The sequence below is a fragment of the Staurois parvus genome, unplaced genomic scaffold (assembly GCF_062004578.1).
Source record: "Staurois parvus isolate SC_StPar_1 unplaced genomic scaffold, SC_StPar_1.0 ptg001302l, whole genome shotgun sequence".
Classification (NCBI taxonomy): domain Eukaryota; kingdom Metazoa; phylum Chordata; class Amphibia; order Anura; family Ranidae; genus Staurois; species Staurois parvus.
Genome location: NW_028319098.1, coordinates 391,647 through 411,251, shown reverse-complemented (window position 1 = coordinate 411,251; position 19,605 = coordinate 391,647). Strand labels below are relative to the sequence as shown.

Genomic DNA, 19,605 nt, shown 5'->3' with positions numbered 1-19,605 from the left:
TGGTAGAGGGGTCCGCCGAGGGTATGTACCGCGGGAAAGCCTGACGTGAAGAGGCTGGCAGACCTGGTAACAGGGACCGATCCATGTGGGATGGATGGATCGTCTGGGTAGCGTCAGGCATAGTCAGGCAGGCCAGGTCAGCAACGTGCGGGCAGCAAGGTACCGGAGGAGCAGGGAGAGAATAGTCAGGGTCACAAGCCGGGTTCAGTAACTCACGGGCAGCGTGGTACAGAAGATCAGGCAGAAGGGATCAAGCAGGAGAAATCAGCAGAGGTCAGGATCAGGCAGGGTCGGCAACAAATCAGATAGTCAGCAGAACAGGAACACAGGATACCAGGTACAGGGGCTCATGGGAAACAATACACCAAGGCCCTGATCACAGGCCTGGTCCTGCTTAAATACACCTCCTGCAATCAGCTTCAGCTGATGGCTAACTGCAGGAGTGAGCTTCTGGTTGCTGAGAGCACCCGCTGGCCAGCCCTGGTACTGCAGCCCACACGGCAGGTGAGTCCCACCACCAGTGGCGAATCCATTCCTGACAGTGATTGGACTGTGTATCTTTACATCTAAATATAGACATCATGCTGATGATAGAAACCTTATGTAAGAAGATTCACTGCCATATAGATTAATTTGCCAGTCCAGGGAGCCACCAGCTAGCTTGGGGTGCTAGAAGGATCCATAGGCAGTTAGGCATAATAGAAAGAGTAAATGGATTTTTCCAACATGTGAGGCAAAATTTGGTAAATGTCTGTTATGGAAACCATCGACAGTGGTAATGCTTCATAGATGTATCAGAAAGCGCCCCATAGTCTCATCTTGAATGGAGGAGATAGGGAGGGAGAGGCATCCCAATGGATTGAAACATGGGAGCAAGGCTGGAAACCTTACCAATTTTTCCGGTCCCACCAGCTGCTTCAGAGGTGAATTAGCGCCTCTGAACCTTTCTGTAGTGGATTGTGTTGTAACTGTACTGTCTCCTTTAATTTTGTAAAGCTGATAGTATGATATAAATCATGTATTATATTAATAATTACTTTATGTATGGCCCTTATTGTTGAAACTGTCTTGTATGGTTTTGTTGGATTTTTTTTCATATATATTTCATTGATTGTATCATGGTGATTGTTTTGGCAGCTGTGCCAGTCCAATCTGAGCACTGCCTTTCCCTTCACTGATGGAACAGGCTGCTGTACAGCATTGCAATGGGTGGTCACATTGGTGTCCAGCTTTTTTTCCTATTGGTTGCTTTTACTTGGTTTCCACAATCACTCCCTTCAGTTTTCAATCGTGTTATACTTCCAGTGGTGTTAGTCTCAGGGTTCTCACCATTATTCCCCATTTGCAATTGCTCATGTGACTGAGTCCGCGAGTTTCTTCTATCTGGAAAGTTCATGTTCTGTACACTTGTGTGCATGCCTTACCTTGTGCGCTGTTGGTGTTTTTGCCCATATATTTTCTAGGCGGTGTATTCTCATTTATGGCACACAAGGTGTAATTGGTCTAGTGCCTTTTTTTTTACTTTTGTTTTCTTTCATTTGCAGCCATGATTTTGCCCTAGCAGAACGTTTGTTACTATATTATGTTATTTTATAAATTGTGGGTTGTCCATTCCTTCCTGGTGTTTACCATGTGCACTAGTGGCCATTTTTGAGTGCTACAGGAATGCTAATTTTTTCCACTTTTTCTGTATTTGTAAATTTTTATGCATTAACTACTTTTGTTTAGTTCCATTTTGGCTAGGATGCAGCATTTTTTTGGTGGGTTATCGTGATTTATTTCTAATGTGGCCATTCTTTTACCCCAACTCCATGTGTCTTTTTATCTTTGCAATCTGTGAAGTCATCAGTAGGGGTATTTTTGGTTGGTGGAGCTTTGGCTTTATTAGTCTGATCATTTTTATGTTTCAGTGTCTTAAAAAGACAAACTAAGCTTTATTTATTTTTATCAAAAGGGGCACTCAGAGGGCAAACTGCAAACTGGCTTTTCTTCTGAACCATGCATGCTGTATGTGCCGATACAGGGTGAGCATCTTATCACTATATGTTGCTTACGAAGCATATGCACTCCCTTTGTTTTTACAGAGCTATTGCTGATTATTGCAGTTTAGTGCTCTAAATTGCATGACACTATACATATTATAAATGTATTTAATTAGATAGCATTTACAAGTTGGAAATCTGATGTTTTAATTAATGTTTCATCTCTTTTCCACCCTTCTGGGAGTTAGGAATACCAGCCAAGCATATTTCTAAGGGGAAAAAGTCCACACATTATTGGACTATCAAAATTCAGCCCCATATTTATTATTTAAAAAGTGTAGCAATATTTCCTTTTTTTGTAAGGAACTTTTGTTAGACATATAGCTAAAGGCATTTATCTTTAGTTCTATAGTGGAGAGGGAGATAAGAACACCTGTCAGGTTTTTATTGCTGTCTGTTCCCCCCATAATGGTGATTTTTTTCCTCACTATTTATCCTGTTTACCATTAGCACCACGAGTGAAAGTGAAAGAAAATCCCACATTTTTGATTGTCACCAGAATAGGTATAGAGGGAAAATCTTCCAATGGGGACAATAGTCACACTCACTTTTGAGAAATTTCATTTCACTTCCATTTTCTGCTATGGAGCAATAGTACACAGATAACAAACAAAACTGAGTTATAATCCTCCCTTATTTTATTCAAATGAAAAAAGAAAGTTTTTCCTTTAGCTCCACATTAAGTATGCTGCAGAGAAACTCTGGCTAAATGCATGTGATTTGAGTTTAAATTTATTTTTTTATGAATTTAAAAAGTTAATGTCCATCACGATAGTATACAATACTGAAGGATATAAATACCACAATATAATGATCTGTACAAAATTTTGGGTTGTAAACATCTTTAAACCATGTATGTACTTTGGCAAAGCATACAATATATTGTATACTCAGTGCTTTCTCAACATACTACAGTATTTTTTTTGTAATATAACAGTTGAAACTAAACCAATTTTAACCACTTGCCATCCTGAGGATTTACCCCCCTTAATGACCCGGCCTCTTTTTGCTATTCTGCGCTGCACTATTTTAACTGATAATTTTTTTACACAAATAGAGATTTCTTTTGGTGGTATTTGATCACCTGTGCGCTTTTTATTTTTTGCGCTATAAACAAAAGACTGAAAATTTTGAAGAAAAACTATATTTTTTACTTTCGGCTATAAAAAATATATAGTAAACTCAAATTTAGTTATAAATTTAGGCTCAAATGTATTCTGCTATATGTTTTTTGTAAAAAAAAATCCCAATAAGTGTATATTGATTGCTTTGTGTGAAAGATATAACGTTTACAAACTATGGTATAGATACTGCAATTTACGCCATTTTTTTTGCTATACAGCACATAAATGAAATTTATTTTTGGCGCTCTAAACAAAAAAAGTTAAAAAAAAAATAAATGTTTTAAAAAATATATTGTACGAATAAAAAGTGCGCTAATTATTCACAAAACATGCAAGGATAAATAATAAAAATAAATGAATTCATAAATATAAACATAAGTCCAGCCACCATAACAGTGATAGTCCAATATCAACTTAATGTCAATCTTGAAAACAAACACCCATGTGCAAATTCGACACCAGATGAAATAAATACACTCACCAGAGCTATATGCTGATTATATTATAAACCAGCATGATAGCATTTTGCTCTGGGAGCAATGATCTGCAGGATATCCCAGTAGAGGAACAGCAACCAATAGTAATCCAATCAGCACATATGGAACAGCTAGGCAGCACATATGGAACAGCTAAGCAGCAAATGATCTTCCAATAACATGGGCAAAGCTCGAGGAATAAGAAGAGATATGATGGTGCAGTACGTTTCAAACTAGTACAATTTTATTAATAAAGTATTGCACACACAAAGAAGGTGTCTAGCTGACACCAGCAATGACAGCCTCTAAAATGCCACATCCACAAGGGAAAAACCAAGGGACGGACCTCCTGCACTGCGATCAACACAGCCGACAGCTGGGAGGAACGTTCCAACGTCACATCCACTAGGCCAGGTCCAACGCGTTTCGTCACTTGATGTCTTCAAGTGACAAAACGCGTTGGGCCTGGCCTAGTGGATGTGACGTTGGAACGTTCCTCCCAGCTGTTGGCTGTTTGATCGCAGTGCAGGAGGTTCGTTCATGGAAGATTTATTTTTTTTCCACACGTTTTTGGAAAATGACAAAAACACTTTTTTTACACAAAGTTGTCATTTAAATTATATATTTCTCACACAAGCCATGGGTATATGTGGAATTAGACCCCAAAAATACATTCTGCTACTTCTACCGAGTATGGTGATAACACATGTGTGAGACTTTTTGGGAGCCTAGCCACATACAGGAGCCTGAAATTCAATGACCACTTTGAAAGCCTGAAGGTGCATAACGTCCTCATTACACTTCCTCTCTACCCATTGCAGTTTCGGAGGCCCTGAAATGCCAGGATAGCACCAAACCCCTCCCCCCCAAATTACCTCTTTTTGGAAAGTAGACACCCCAAGGAATTTAAAAAGAGGCATGGCGAGTAATTTGCAGATCTCATTTTTTCTCACAAGGTATTGAAATATAAAAAAAGAAAAGAAAAAAATGTTTTTTTTCTTTCTTAATTTTCCAACAACTTGTGGCAACAAACAAGATCTACAAAACACTCACCATGTTTCTTATCAAATTCTTTGGGGTGTCTACTTTCCAAAAAGGGGTCATTTGTGGGGGTTTGGTGCTATCCTGGCATTTCAGAGCCTCTGGTAGTCAGGAAGTGGAATGAGGAAATAAAGCTGATTAAAAGCCTGAAGATGCTTATTGGATTTTAGGGTCCTGTACTTGGCTAGACTGCCAAAAAGTCTCTCACATGGGGTACCCCCATACTCGGGAGAAGTAGCAAAATGTATTTTGGGGAGTAATTCCACATATACCCATGGCATGCTTGAGCAATAAATCATTTAAGTGACAATTTTGTGTAAAAAATGTTTTTTTTATTTTTTTTTGTCATTTTCCAAAACCTTGTGGTAAAAAAATAAATTCATCTATTGACTCAACATGCCTCTCAGCAAATAGATTGGGGTGTCTACTATCCAAAAAGGGGTCATTTTGGGGAGTGGGGGCATTTTATGCCCAGCATTAGAAGTTTATGCCACACATCATTCACTCTTCTAACCACCTGAAGACCAAGCCTTTTCTGACAATTTTTGTTCACATGAAAAAAATCTGTATTTTTTGCTAGGAAATTACTTTTAACCCAAAAAATTATATATTTTTTAAAGCTGCAATTTTTTATGTCACATAGTACTTGTGCAGCAATTTTTCATACGCAATTTTTTGAAAAAAAAAATACACTTTTTTTACTTTTAATGCACAAAAACACAATATATTGACCAATTATTTGGTAACATATAAAATATGATGCTATGCCTCATAAATAGACACCAAACATGACATGCTTTAAAACTGCGTATGCCCCGTGCAATGGCGACAAACTGAATACATTTTTAATATCCATAGGCAATGCTTTAAAAGCCTTTACAAGCTACCATTTTAGATTTACAGAGGTCTAGTGCTAGAATTACTGCCCTTGATCTGACGTTCACGGTGATACCTTACATGCATGGTGCAACCGCTGTTTACATACCAGGGTCAACGCTCACGCACGGAGGTGGGGGGTGAGTGTGCTTTTTTTTTTTTTTGTTCTTTTTACACTCTCCCTTTAATTTTTTGTAATCACTTTTAATGCTATCACAGGGAATGCAAATATCCCCTATAACTTCAATGGGCATTGTCATATATTCTGTTTTGATAAATCTGGGGTCTATCAGACTCTAGATACCTCCTCTGCCCTTACATTATCTAATCTCACCAAGATCAGTGTGATCAGATGCTTTCTCAATTTACAAGTGGCGCTGTGAAGTGATGAAATGCTCGTAGCTTGCGATTTCTTAGACTACAGAGATGACTGGTACCATTCCGGTCTCCAATCAGCTCTATGGTCAGCTGGCAGAAACACCGACTCAGATGGCACGAGACTACCCAAGAAGGCTGTGGAAGGCAGTGGGGGAGGGGCATTGTGTCCCTCTGAGTGTCAAAGCAATCCTGCAGCTAATTAGCCACTAGGATTGCTTTTATATGAAAGCTGATTGCCGGCTGAAAAAAACAATACCAGGATGATGCCTGCAGCTGTAGGCATCATCCTGGTATAACCATTCAAAGTCCAGTGATGTACCAGTACGTCGCTGGTCCTTGTTGTGTATACATGCTATGTTCTTTTTTATTTTTTGTATGCAGCCTGTGGGCGTTACTTTAACTGACAATTTCGCTGTCATGCAGTGCTGCACCCAAATTAAATTTACATCCTTTTTTTCCCCACAAATGTTTAATGGCAGCAATCAGTCACCTATGGCAAAGATCAGTGACTTATGGCGGCGATCAGCAACTTATAGTGGGACTGTGGGACTGCAGCGGGCATTCTGACACTAGGGGGAACTGACTTGGTGTCACTGACATCCCCAGTGACATCAACACAGTGATCAGTGCTAAAAAAGAGCACTGACACTGTACTAATAGCACTGAGTAGGAAAGAATTAACGTGAGGTGCAATCAAAGGGTTAACTGTGTGATGGAAGTGTTTTACTAGGGGGTGGGGGGTGTGCTTCACTGTAAGCACACTGATCGGGACGGCTCTGCTCAGCCATCCCGAGCAGTGTGCTCAAACTGACAGGGAGGAGGGCTGTTGGTAAACAATGCAGCCCTCCTCCCTATTGGTGATCGCCGTTAATCATCAGTCACCAGCGGGTAATCACTAGCTAGGACCTGGTGATTGACACCCAGGACCACGATCGGCGGCGCGGGTAGGGCGGGCGCACTCCTTGTAGGCGCCCCCTACCCGGAAATTCAGAATCAAGTATATATACATGAATTTGTGCATAGGAGCTGCCCTGCAGCAGTAAATGTACTGTGGGCGGTCCTTATGCGGTTAAAGAAAGAAACTGCTTGGAGTGCTTCTGTAATTTATTCTGAATCACTGGACAGTATATACCCTTAAACTGTATCCACTTAACACCATGTCCATATTTTCAAACTGATTTTTACATGGCTCCCCAACCCTCAATTAAATATAGTGTGTTAAATAATGACATTGTCTTCCTGAATGAAATATTTGCAATTTCTTTGGACATCCCATATGTAATTGTATTTAACTGAAGAGCATTGCTAACTAGTTTTATCCAGGCTCCGATAATAATAGGACCAACATGTTTCCAATCTATAGATATTATTATTATTATAATACAGTATTTATAAAGTGCCAATAGCTTGCTCAGCACTGTACATTACAATGGGAGACAATACATGAGACAGTACAATAACAATACAATGCGATACACGAGGGGTTTGAGGGTCCTGCTCCTTACAACTCTAACTCCAGTGTGGGACCAAAAGATTGGTGGTGAATCTGCTGTATAGTTTTGTCATACTAGAACTTTGGACTGTTTATTTGTTTTGGCTGAAGAAAGCTATTTTTGTTTATCTGGTTTTTTTTAAATAGACAAACTAGTTGTTTTTACCAATCTGGTTGGCTGTCATTCCCATACCTCATATCATAATAGCTGTAAACCCAGGATCTAAAAATTTCCTGCTCAGACCTCAGATCTTCAAAGGCTTTAATGGTCCATCTCTTATATAGCTGATGTGTGTGCACATGAATTTTTAGTTGATTTCTGTGTGTGACTGAAACATAATGAGACACAGGTTTATACTATTATTTCTGTTTTAAAGTTTTTGTAGCCTTTGGTTCAGGAGATTCTAGGAGTATACTGTACGTGTAAATAGAGTAATATTTCCTGTTGTTCCTTATGTTTGTGAACATTAAAGTGATTATAAATGGAAAAATGTTTTTTTTTCCTCTTAAGAATTACAAATATGTTATACTCACCTGCTCTGTGCAATGGTTTTGCACAGAGCAGCCCTAATCCTCCTCTTTGCAGGTCCCCCTCTGGTGCTCCTGGCTCCTCCTCCCTGCTGAGTGCTCCTCTAGCAAGCCATTCCATTAACACAGAGTAAGGCTTGGTCTGCCCCCCACTCTCTCCTCACTGGCTATGATTGCCAGCAGCAGGAAGCAATGGCCTCCATGTCCAGTGAGGAGAGAGCTGCTGCTCTCGGGCACAGCGCTGGATCGAGATCTGGCTCAGGTAAGTATGGAGGGGAGGACTGAACACAGAAGGTTGTTTGCAGAAAATGCATTAGGGTAAAAAAAAGTTATGCTTTTAGAACCACTTTAAATATGAATGTGTGAAAAAAACAATTGTATGTGTTACCCCATTTTTGGGTCATCCCTTCCCTACCCAATTTGGATGACTATACTACAGCTTGCCATATACACATAGATTTTTAACACATTCCATGCTAGACAACAAGTCTATCGTGCAAATATTGTATTTTGACAGCTGGTGCCCGTAGCACTCAGAATGTCCAAACGATGACTGCGGATAAACAGTCCCTTTTCAACTGCCAATTTTTCACCTGACTCCTTTGATCTTTGTTGGTCAAGCCAGATGGTGCTGCTAGGCCAATTCACAGATCAAATTAAAGGCTGATACAGCAGTTTGGTTGTAAGCATACTCAGAGTGAAGGAGCTCTTATTGCGAATTGTACTGCAAACAAAAATGCACAAACTTGTTAGGGACAGTAGCAGACAGATTGCACTGGCAGTGAAGGTAACAATCTGGAACTTTTTTGTGTATATGGGAAAATTTTACTGACAATCAACAAGAACATGATGTATGGATGGCTGTGAAACTAAACTGGCATCTTTAGCTCAACCAACAGCATATGCTGGACCTAAAGAGATTTTCCATAAATTGGTGTGGAAAATAAACCTCAAACAAGTATGTTTTATTTTCATTTAAAGCAGAGTTCCAGTGAAAATAATTAAAAAAATAAATAAAAGTCAGCAGCTACAAAAACTGTAGCTGCTGAATTAAAAAAAATGGACACTTACCTGGCCTTCATTCCTGTAGTGTCCCCCTCGCAGCCCGTTTCACAGGCAACCCTGTGTTCTCAGTGCTGGCATCTTCAGTGTGGGCACCCGGCTGTGACAACTTGCGGCTTCACAGCCGGGTGCTCACTGCACATGCGTGAATAGCCCTGCAGTTTGTGAATGGTCCTGTAGTCTTCTGAGACCTATCACATGTCCCAGAAAACTATGGGGAGGGAGGGAGGAGAACTTTCGCTTCTGATCACCTAGGCAATCGCAGCAGAAATAGGAGCAGGTACCTGTCAATTTTGGGTATCTGCTCTCCCCTGGCTCCCCAAAGGTGCCAATCCTTAACGGGGAACAGAGGACCAGTCCTTAAAGCCGAACTTCCCCTTTTGGGTGGAGCTCCGCTTTAAGAACAGCAAGGTTGACCAAACACTACATAATCTGATTGCATAATCTATTTTAGATCTACCATGTAATGCAAGTAATGTAATACTATTTGAATGGATTGTTTAGGTTTGTCCTTATAGTAGTAACTCTAAAAAAGATTATACAGAGATTAGAGTGTATGGCCAGTTTAAAATAAGCTCTTTGCACAATTCAGACTTGGCTTTTGCCTTTTAATGCTATAAGTTAAACTTTTTTAAGAGATTTGTTAGAAATTGGTGGAAATCCATTTTTCACTTAAAAATCTCAGGGATTAAATAGGAAGTACGAGGAAATCTATCCAAGCAAATAAATGAATTTAATGTATAGACACTGGAGAGTTGAAAGCTTGTGGGAGTGTTAAAGAATACAGTAAGTTCTTTGGAACATATTACATGTTCCCCCCGTTTTTAGGGTGGAACATGTAACATGTTCCCATAGCTGCAGCCGTGCCCATCGCTCCCCTCCCTTTGACAGATAGCTAGGGGAGAAGTTTCCCCATACTATCTGTCAGATTTGAAAACAGCGAGGCAGTGTGGGGGCCCACACGGCCACGTCACTCATTCACAGTGTTCTGTGAATGAGTGCATGCAAGTTCCAACAGCATTAGCGGCTGTCGGCCTGTCATTTTCAATGAACTACCACGGTGCTGTGGAGCGCCGTGGTAGTTTATTGAAGCTTCCTGTCAGTATATGTGCTTGACCGTACATTCCGTACAGCAAGCAGATATTCTGAGAGGTTTGCAGGAGACCTGCATGGCATCAGCGATCTACTGATCAGTGGTGCAATGCTTTCCAGGTTCCTGCAGACAAAAAGAATAAATGCACACTGTTTTACTTGCAAAAAAATGTGCATTTATTATTTTTGTCAAAAAGTTGAACTTATCCTTTAAGTCTTGTCAGTCATGTAAACCAATGTTCACTCTAAATATTTGATTAGATGGAGGTTATATTTTTTTACTTAACCCATAACCTGGTTTGATTTTTGAAAGGGACACAGCAATTGACTATATAAATATTTGTAGTAGTATCAAATCATCAAAAAACAAAACATAATACTGACAGTTAAGGCAGAAATGTAAAATATATCAAAATATATTTAAGATTATATCAGACATATATTCGATGGACAATATACACAAGTAAATATTATTTAAAAAAATTGCAAATAGTTGTAATTGAAATAGGCCCAAAGAACTCCCCATTGCACATTATTTTACTTGCTATAATTACTGATGCAGCCTGGCGTGCAGGATGAATTTATCTGTACTGGGAGGTGAGGATTGCAGCAACCAGAGTGAGGAATTTGTCCCAGGCAGCCTGAACATCAACAGTGAAATCATTAGGGAAGTGAGAAGCCAAGACCACCTGGATAACGTGAGCTAGCAGCTGCAAAGAGAAATAGAGAATATATATATATATATATATGTACATATACACCTGTATTATTTAATACGGACAGTAATTTTCAAACTGCTGTAAACCAAGAATATTATCTTCCCTGGGTTGCGATGTACTGAATAATCACGACAGGCCATAAGCTAACATTTTTAGAGAGGTCAGCCATAACAGCTTTTATATATTTATGTCATGACAACTCACCTAAAAGCTGTCACAGCATTCTCAGTATATTTGCCATTTAAAGCATGATCCTTAAAATATTAGAATCAAAATTGAGGTCCACCAGAGTTTCAATACTACTGTATATAATTCTGCAAACATTTTTAAACCCAATGCATTTTGTCTATTTGAATCAAGTGTATCTTATTATTGTATAGAAATATTCAGTAGTACTTACATCAAAGTTTCCTGGATCCACTCTTAGGTTGTATGCGTGCAGGTCACTGAGGGAAGACAGGTTTCCAGCAAGGTCATCCAGGTGATTGGCTGCACTTGCAAGACCATTCACAGTCTTTCCATCATGTGTCTTGAGGTCAGCAGAGCCAGCGGACAGGTCAAAGTGGGGGAAATAGGTTTTGGTTTAGGGGAAGCTAAAGAAAAGCCTAATAGACAATAAAACAACAACAGAAGTTACATAGTTAGTCTGGCTGAAAAAAGACAAAAGTCTATCCAGTTGAACCATTAAAAAAAAAAAGTTACAATCCTATACCCACAGTTGATCCAGCGGAAGCATCCAGCAAACCATGATCCAATTTGCTCCTGCAGGGAAAAAAGTTTCTTCCTGATCCCCCAAGAGGCAATAGGATATTCCCTGGATCAACTTTACCTATAAATGTTAGTATCCAGTTATATTCTATGTATCTAAGAAAGAATTTGGGCCTTTTTTAAAGCAATCCACTGAACTGACCAGAACCAAGTCTTGAGGGAGTGTATTCCACATTTTCACAGCTCTCACTGTGAAGAAACCTTTCCTTGTTTGGAGATTAAATTTCTCCAGATGTAAAGAGTGCCCCTTTCTCCTCTCTGATGACCTCAGGGTGAATAACTCTACACCAAGTTCACTATATGAACCACTGATGTATTTATACATGTTGATCACATCCCCTCGTAATCTCCTCTTCTCAAGAGAAAATAAATTAATTTCCTCTAATCTTTCCTCATAGCTGAGTTCCTCCATGCCTCATATCAGTTTGGTTGCCCTTCTCTGTACTTTCTACAGCTCCCCAATTTTCTTTTTGTGGATTGGTGCCCAAAACTGAACTGCATATTCCAGATGAGGTATTACTAATGATTTGTACAGGGGTAATATGATATCTCTCTCTCTGGAGTCTATACCTTTTTTAATACAAGAGAGGATTTTGCTCGCTTTAGAAACTGCAGCTTGGCATTGCATGCCATTATTAAGCTTGTGATCTATCAGAACTCCCAGATCCTTCTCCACCATTGATTCCCCCAGTTGTACTCCCCCTAGTATGTATGATGCATGCATATTCTTAGCCCCCCCCCCAGTGCATAACCTTACATTTATCAACATTAAACCTCATTTGCCACATAGTTGCCCAATTAAACAGTGCATTGAGGTTGGCTTGTAATTTGGAGACATCCTGTAAGGACGTTATTCCACTGCACAGCTTGGTCTCATCTGCAAAGACTGAAATGGTATTTTTAATCCCAGACCCTATATTGTTTATAAATATATTAAAAAGTAAGGGTCCCATCACTGAACCTTGGGGTACACCACTGACAGCCCTAGACCATTCAGAGTATAAATCATTAACCGCTACTCTCTGAATACAATCTTTTAGCCAGTTTACTATCCATTTACATACTGATTTTTCCAAGCCCGTAGACTTTACCTTACACATTAATCGTGTGTGGGGAACAGTGTCAAATGCTTTTGCAATGTCCAAGTATACCACATCCACCGCCACCCCTCTGTCCAAGGTTTTGCTCACCTCCTCATAAAAAGAAATCAGATTTGTTTGACAACTTCTGTCTTTCATGAATCCATGCTGTCTGTTGCTTAAAATATTTTTTTCCAGCAAGAACGTATCTATGTGGTCTTTTATTAAACGCTCCAGTATCTTCCCAGCTATAGAAATAAAACTAACAGGTCTATAATTACTTGGTAAAGATTTTGACCCCTTTTTAAATATTGGCACCACATTGGCTTTATGCCAATCCAGTGGTATTATGCCAGTCATTAAAGAGTCCCTAAAAATTAGAAACAATGGCACTGAAATGACAGAGCTCAATTCTTTAAGGACCTGTGGATGTATACCATCTGATCCAGGTGCTTTATTAACCTTTATTCTGTCTAAATATTTTTGGATCATATCAATTGTGAACCAATGTGGATAATCTGCAGCTGTGTCAATACCATGTACATTATGGACAAGAGCTCCCCCATGCTCCTTTGTATATACAAAAGGGATAACAGGTGCATGGTGTGGCAGTCCATGTATGTTTGATGAGTTCCAAATGGGCAGGGGTAAAGGTAGTCCAGAAGGCACTAAGGGCAAGCTGTGTAGGAGTGAAGCATGACTCTGAAGAAGGGAAAACAAAGAAAAACAGCTCCTCTAAGTGTGCACTGTGAAGGTATTTTAACTAAAAGATAATTAGTAACTCACATCTTAGAATTTAAAAACAGGCCCATAGGTGAGAGGGTGAGACATCTGTAGCCAGAATTTGTTGTGTGTCTGATCCAGAGAGGAGATCAATGGAGTCTGTCAGCAGGTGGTGATGTGCATGTGCAATAGGATGGTAAGCCTGGTGGAATCTCCAAGGTATCTGCCAGCAGATGGTGCCGCGCACATGCAGCATGGATGGTGGAGCTTGGCAGAATCTCCAAGATATCCGGGATCAGCAAAAGTGGCATCTGACATCATCAAATTGCGACGTGTTTCTGAGCATGTGCAGGACGAGATGAGTCCAGCCGCGCTCTTTCATCAAGCAAAGCCTTTACCTTTATAATCTTTGTAATGTTTAAACGATGATAGCGTTCCTTCATTTTTATATTTAATCATAGCTCTTTTCTTATTATCTATAGCTTTTTTAACTTTGGCTGTAAGCCATTTTTAGCCTTTTAAACTTGTTGCCCATGGGAATATATTTGCAGTGAGTTCACATACAGTCTTTTTGAAGAACTCCCATTTCTGTGTTGTGTTCATTGATGCCAATATTTCCTTCCAGTCTAAGTCTTGGAGGGCAGCTCTCAGCTTTGGAAAATTAGCTCTCTTAAAATTGAGTGTTTTTATTTTTCCCATATGTGCGTGCTGTTTACATCTATCAATAAATGAAATCAGGTTATGGTCACTCCGACCCAGATGTTCTTTTATATGGACATTCATAATAAGCTCTGCATGATTTGAGATTACCAGGTCCAGCAGAGCATCATTCCTAGTTGGGGTCTCTATGAACTGTACCATAAAATTGTCCTGTAGTAGTTTAAAAATGTTTGCCATTTAACTGTTTCTGCAGTACCATTACTCCAGTCAATTTCCGGGTAGTTAAAATCCCCCATTGTTATCACTGTCCCAGCCTTTGCAGCCCTTTCAATCTGTGCAAGGAGCTGAATCTCCATCTCCTCTTTAACACTGGGAGGCCTATAACAAACTCCAATGATTACCTTTTTAGTATGCACCCCCATGTGAAGTTCCACCCATAATACTTCAGCCTCATCACACTCTCCAATAACTAGGTCCACATTTGCTCTGAGATCACTTCTCACATAGAGACAGACACCACCACCTTTCCTATTTACCCTGTCTCTCCGGAAGAGAAAATAGCCAGGAATATTAATGGCCCAGTCATGTGAAGAATGAAGCCAAGATTCAGCAATACCAATTAAATCATAGTTCTCTTCATGCACCAAAGCTTCCAACTCACCTATTTTATTAATACATGAAAAATAATGCATTGCACAGTAAATAAATTAAAGATACTGGGAAAGCAAACATTGTATTCCTTCCCTGTTTCTGAAGCTAGCAGAAGAACCTTGCTGTCTTTCAAGAAACAAATCCTAAGACAAAATGATCTCCTTGTTTCATGGCTTCATGGAAACTGCAAACAAATATTATATAATATGTGACACAAAAACTATCAGTACTAGCAATCACTATTTACATCTTTGTCTCAATTTTCATTTAAGCTTAACTCAGCCTGAAAATGTTTAGATGTAGAGCGGTAACAGGTTATCCATTCTGTCAATCTCTTAGAATTTTAAAAAGGCTATAGACATGACCATAGAACTAGATTGACTTATCCCATGTAATGAGTGTTTGTCAGTGTAACCTAGCACATATTTATCCAGTTGAAAATTGACACTATAATCATCTACAGCAGCCTTTTTCAATCAGGGTGCTCAGGTACCCTCGGGTGCCTTCAGGTTTCTTCAGGGGTGCAAAATTCTTAAAAATGACCCAACAATTGTATAAAAGCTAGTGAGTTTATAAAGCCTACCTTTTAGTTACATTAAGCCGCAGGTTTTCTTTGTGCATCACTACAACCTTCCAGCTACCCGTGTCCTTACAACCAATGATGTCATCAGTTGACAAGGACATTGGGCGCCTGCACAGCATCCTGGTTTGCCCCTCCCCATAAGCACTGGGATCACATTAGCAGGGTGAGGGAGAGAAACTGATGGAAAAAGAAATGTTGGAATATTAGTCAGTACCAATGTCCAAAGGGTTATTTGCTTTGGAAGAATAAATTACCTATAACGCCGGGTGTCCTACATGTATAAATGTTGCATTATGTGATGTGACTAGCTAAGATTTTTACATTTTAAAATGGGGCGCCTCAAAATTCTGCAGAATTTTAAAGGGTGCCTTGACTGAAAAAAAGCCGGAAAAGCACTGATCTACATTGTAAAAAATATAACCTTACCTGGTCAAAGCCTCAGCACTAAGATCACTGGCCTGAGGGGCAACATTTGTCACCAGGGAAATCACAGCAGCCTTCTGACTAGCAGACAGACTCATGGTGATGATTTGGAGTTGCTGCAGTAAGAGTTAGATCAGTTTGGCAACTTAATGAATAGTCCATATTAAACTGAAAATGTTGCTGCTCTATCCTCCTTTAGTTCATCACAGGAGTGCACTTACTTATGGGGGAGTGGATCAGAAACTTTGTGGTGTCAATTGTTAGGTCTACACGTACATAGGCTAGTCTCCCTTCAGTGTATCATGATGACTGCTTCCAGACGTAACCACCTAACCAACTGCTCTGTGTTCGCCAGTCCTCTCTGCCATTCCCTCCACTGGCTCCAGCTCATCCAACACATAAAATTCAAAATACAAACCCAACATACAAAGCCATCCTTTAGACTGAAATCTCTCAGGATTTGGGCCCTCTGTCTTGTTTGGATTTTTTGTACAGGCTGCTCTGCACTATTGCACTGGGAGGCCCCATTGATCTCTAACTTCCTATCGGTTGCATTTACTTGGTTTCCACACCCACTCCCCTTGGATGGGGATGGTGTTATACTTCTCTAGTGCTGATAGTCTTGGGGATTCTCACCACTATCCCTCATCTGCAATTGCTTAGGTGACTGAGTCATTGGGTTTCTTCTAACTGGCTGTGGAGTGATAATTCTATACTAGGCGGTAATTCACAGTCTTACCCTTACTTATTTATGGCACACAAGGGATGATGGGTCTTTTTTGGGTTTTTTTTGGTTACTGTTTTCTCTCATTTGCATTCATTATGTTGCTCTAGTACTTCTCTTGTTACTGTCTGATGTCATCACTAATGGGTGATTGATTAATGGGGTTTTGGGTGTAATAATTTGATCATTTTTTTTTGTATGTTGAGAAAGACAGTCTGAGCTCTGTTGCAAAACAATAATAAAATGTTGTTGCTGTGACTTATCCTCACTGCAAAACTCATGAGTATCTCTATACTTGTTATCTATCTATCAATCTATCTTGATTTATCCTTAATATGACCTTTCTTTTGACTCAACCCTGTATGTGTCTTTTTACCTTTGCACCATGGGATGTCATCACTAGGGGGTGTTGTAGTTTAGTGGAGCTTTGGCTTTATTAATCTGATCAATGTTTTGCTTCAGTGTCTTGAGAAAGACAGACTGAACTCCGTTGAAAAATATTGATAATAAAATGTTGTTGCTTTGACTTATCTCTGCTGCAAGACTCACTGGTGACACTATACCCATTTTAGATTTGTGTATTTAGGACTGACCAGGCAAACTAACTTATCTTCTAAACCATGCATGCTGTATGTGCTGATATAGGGTGAGCATCTTATCACTATATGTTGATTACAAAGCATTTACACTCCCTTTGTTTACTGAGCTATTGCTGATTATTGCAATTTAGTGCATTACATAGCATTACACATAATGTATATTATGAATGTATTCCATTAGTTAGCATTTACTAGTTTGAAATATCATTGTTTTAATTATTGTTTCATCTCTTCTCTACCCTGCTGGGGGTTAGGAATACCAGCCAAGCATATTTCATAGGAGAAAAAGTCCTCACATTATTTGACTGTCATAATTCCACCTCATATTTATTATTTCGAAAGAGTAACAACATTCCTTTTTTTCTAAGGGACTTTTGTTAGACACTGAAAGAATAACTAAAGGCATTTTTTTTTAATCTTTGGATACAGTGGAGGGGGAGTAGAACCCCTGTCAGGTATTTATTGCTGTCTTTGCCTCCACTAGAGAGATAAACTTTCTCTATTTGTCCTGTTTACCATTATCACCAAGAGCTAAAGCAAAACAAAATCCTAAGTTTTAGGTTGTCACCAGTATAGGAGGATAAATACTCCAATGAGGGCACCAGTTCTGGTGACAACCAAGGATTTCCTCACTTTGCAGGGATTTCCTTTCGCTTCCTGTTTTGGCTATGGGACAAGAAATGAAAGGAAATCTCCCCGATGGGACACAGATAAAAACAAAATGAACAGGGGTTATAACTCTTCCTTACTCTATTCAAAATGGAAAACAAAGTGTTTCCTTTGGTTCTACTTAAAGCATGCTGCACAGAAACACTGGCTAAATGCACATGATTTTTTTTTATTTTTGCATGTGACTTAAATATAAAGAGGCACAGTTTTATATGTACAGTGTATGCTTCAAATGGGTACTTCTTTAATTACATTTTTTTTTTATTGAAGTCTGGTGGCTAAGTATGATAAGCCCTATAAGTGTCCATATGCAGTGAACAATTGACCACTAACTTTTATGAGTGTACCCAGGTTCTGTGTGCTTGCACACTGTGTTCAGATGCCATCAATGGAATATGCACACATATGGTATGTTCCCAGAGCACCTACACACATACAGTATTTGCCCAGAGCACCTCCTTGTAAAAGCTTGTGTTCTACTCGAGGTCCAGAATAAAGGTCTAGAAATCCATCCGAACTCCCAGGGCCTCGGCTGCCTGATGCATGATACCTGAGGGAGGGGGGGTGTCTTCTCTAACCATCAGGCTCCAAGGGGGAAGTGTCCCAGCTTTCTAGCTCAATAGCTTCTTATAACGCCTCCCAGGCTCTAACTCTGGCTTTGAAGATCAGCAGCAAGCTGGCAGGACTAGTGAGGGATTTTCCTCTGAGCACACTCTCTTACAAAGGGGTGGACACTGAATGACACTGCATGACTCTCATTGCTGTCTTGAGATGAACCAAGTCCTTTTCTGCCTCTCTCCCCAGCAGTAAAGCATACAGGTAACCACTGCACAACTTGCACCTGGCAATAGGCCCACATCCAGTGATGTTGTGATGTAAGTCCCGCACATGGGAAATAAAATCAAATATTTTGCCCCCTCTCAATATAGGGTTAAAGGCTGTTCTGGCTGATACTAGAGGCAGGTGTCAAGCAGCTCATGTCTGGAAGTATTGTCTTCAATCTTGGATCTCTTCACATGCACAGCTTTGCGTGTGTACAGCATCAAACCAACAAAGAGCACACAGCCTCTTGTTTGCTGGTTCACTTTCCAACCACTCAGAAAAAAACAGTCGCAGTGAATCCTGCCAACTAGGCCAAAATGTAGGCAGGGCACCCCATTTACATTTACATGACCAGCATGTGCAGCCAGCGTCCCTCCAACATGCAGAGCCTCAGGGCCACCCAATAATTTAGGCAACCAAGCTCACCTTTTGTTGACATGCACAGATGCAGACCATGGGCCTCCACTCTATCTCATCCTCTTAGTCACAGTCATTAACCCCCTAATGATTGGAGAATTTCCTTGCAAAAACTTGTCTCTTACTCATGGGCTAGGTTAGGGCTGTGAAAAGACATTTGAACACCAGAGGCCCATGTTACACATACACGTATACCTGAGGGGGGTAATCTTTCACCATCAGTTGGGTGATTCCAGTTTCTTAACCACCACCAGTTCCTGAGCCAACCAGGTTTGCCAAGAAAGCAAAAAAATCTGACAGGTATTTTTATCTATTTCCACTCTATTTAAAACAAACGCGGGGTGTGGTTTGGCTTTGTTCCGTGATGGCTGTCTGACTCCGGAGCTCCTGCTTGCCGAGGACCTGCCTTCACATATTCCATCGGTTTAGGTGAAAGTACACATTGCTTCACAATGGGGAAAGCAGACTGGAGAACCTCACCGTCCCTCTCCCGCTCCCCCCCTGCGACTCTGGCATGCAGCTGAGCTGCAATATTCAGCAGCTCTTCCGAACCCAGCAAAGAGACACACAGGCCCTTCCTCCCATCCAACGTCGAGATCCAAATGCAACTCCCATAGCTCAGCTAGAGACAGTCTTCCACAGCATGACCCCTCCTCA

At 40.2% G+C, this 19,605-nt stretch overlaps 1 long non-coding RNA gene and 1 pseudogene across 1 annotated transcript in view; one reads left to right on the top strand and one right to left on the bottom strand.

Moving 5' to 3' along the window:
• LOC149437142 (uncharacterized) overlaps window positions 1-19,605 on the top strand; it is a 470,898-nt gene that overhangs the window by 296,338 nt on the left and 154,955 nt on the right. The gene's annotated exons all lie outside the window — the stretch shown is intronic.
• Window positions 10,693-15,815, bottom strand: LOC149437146 (hemoglobin subunit alpha-3-like; annotated as a pseudogene).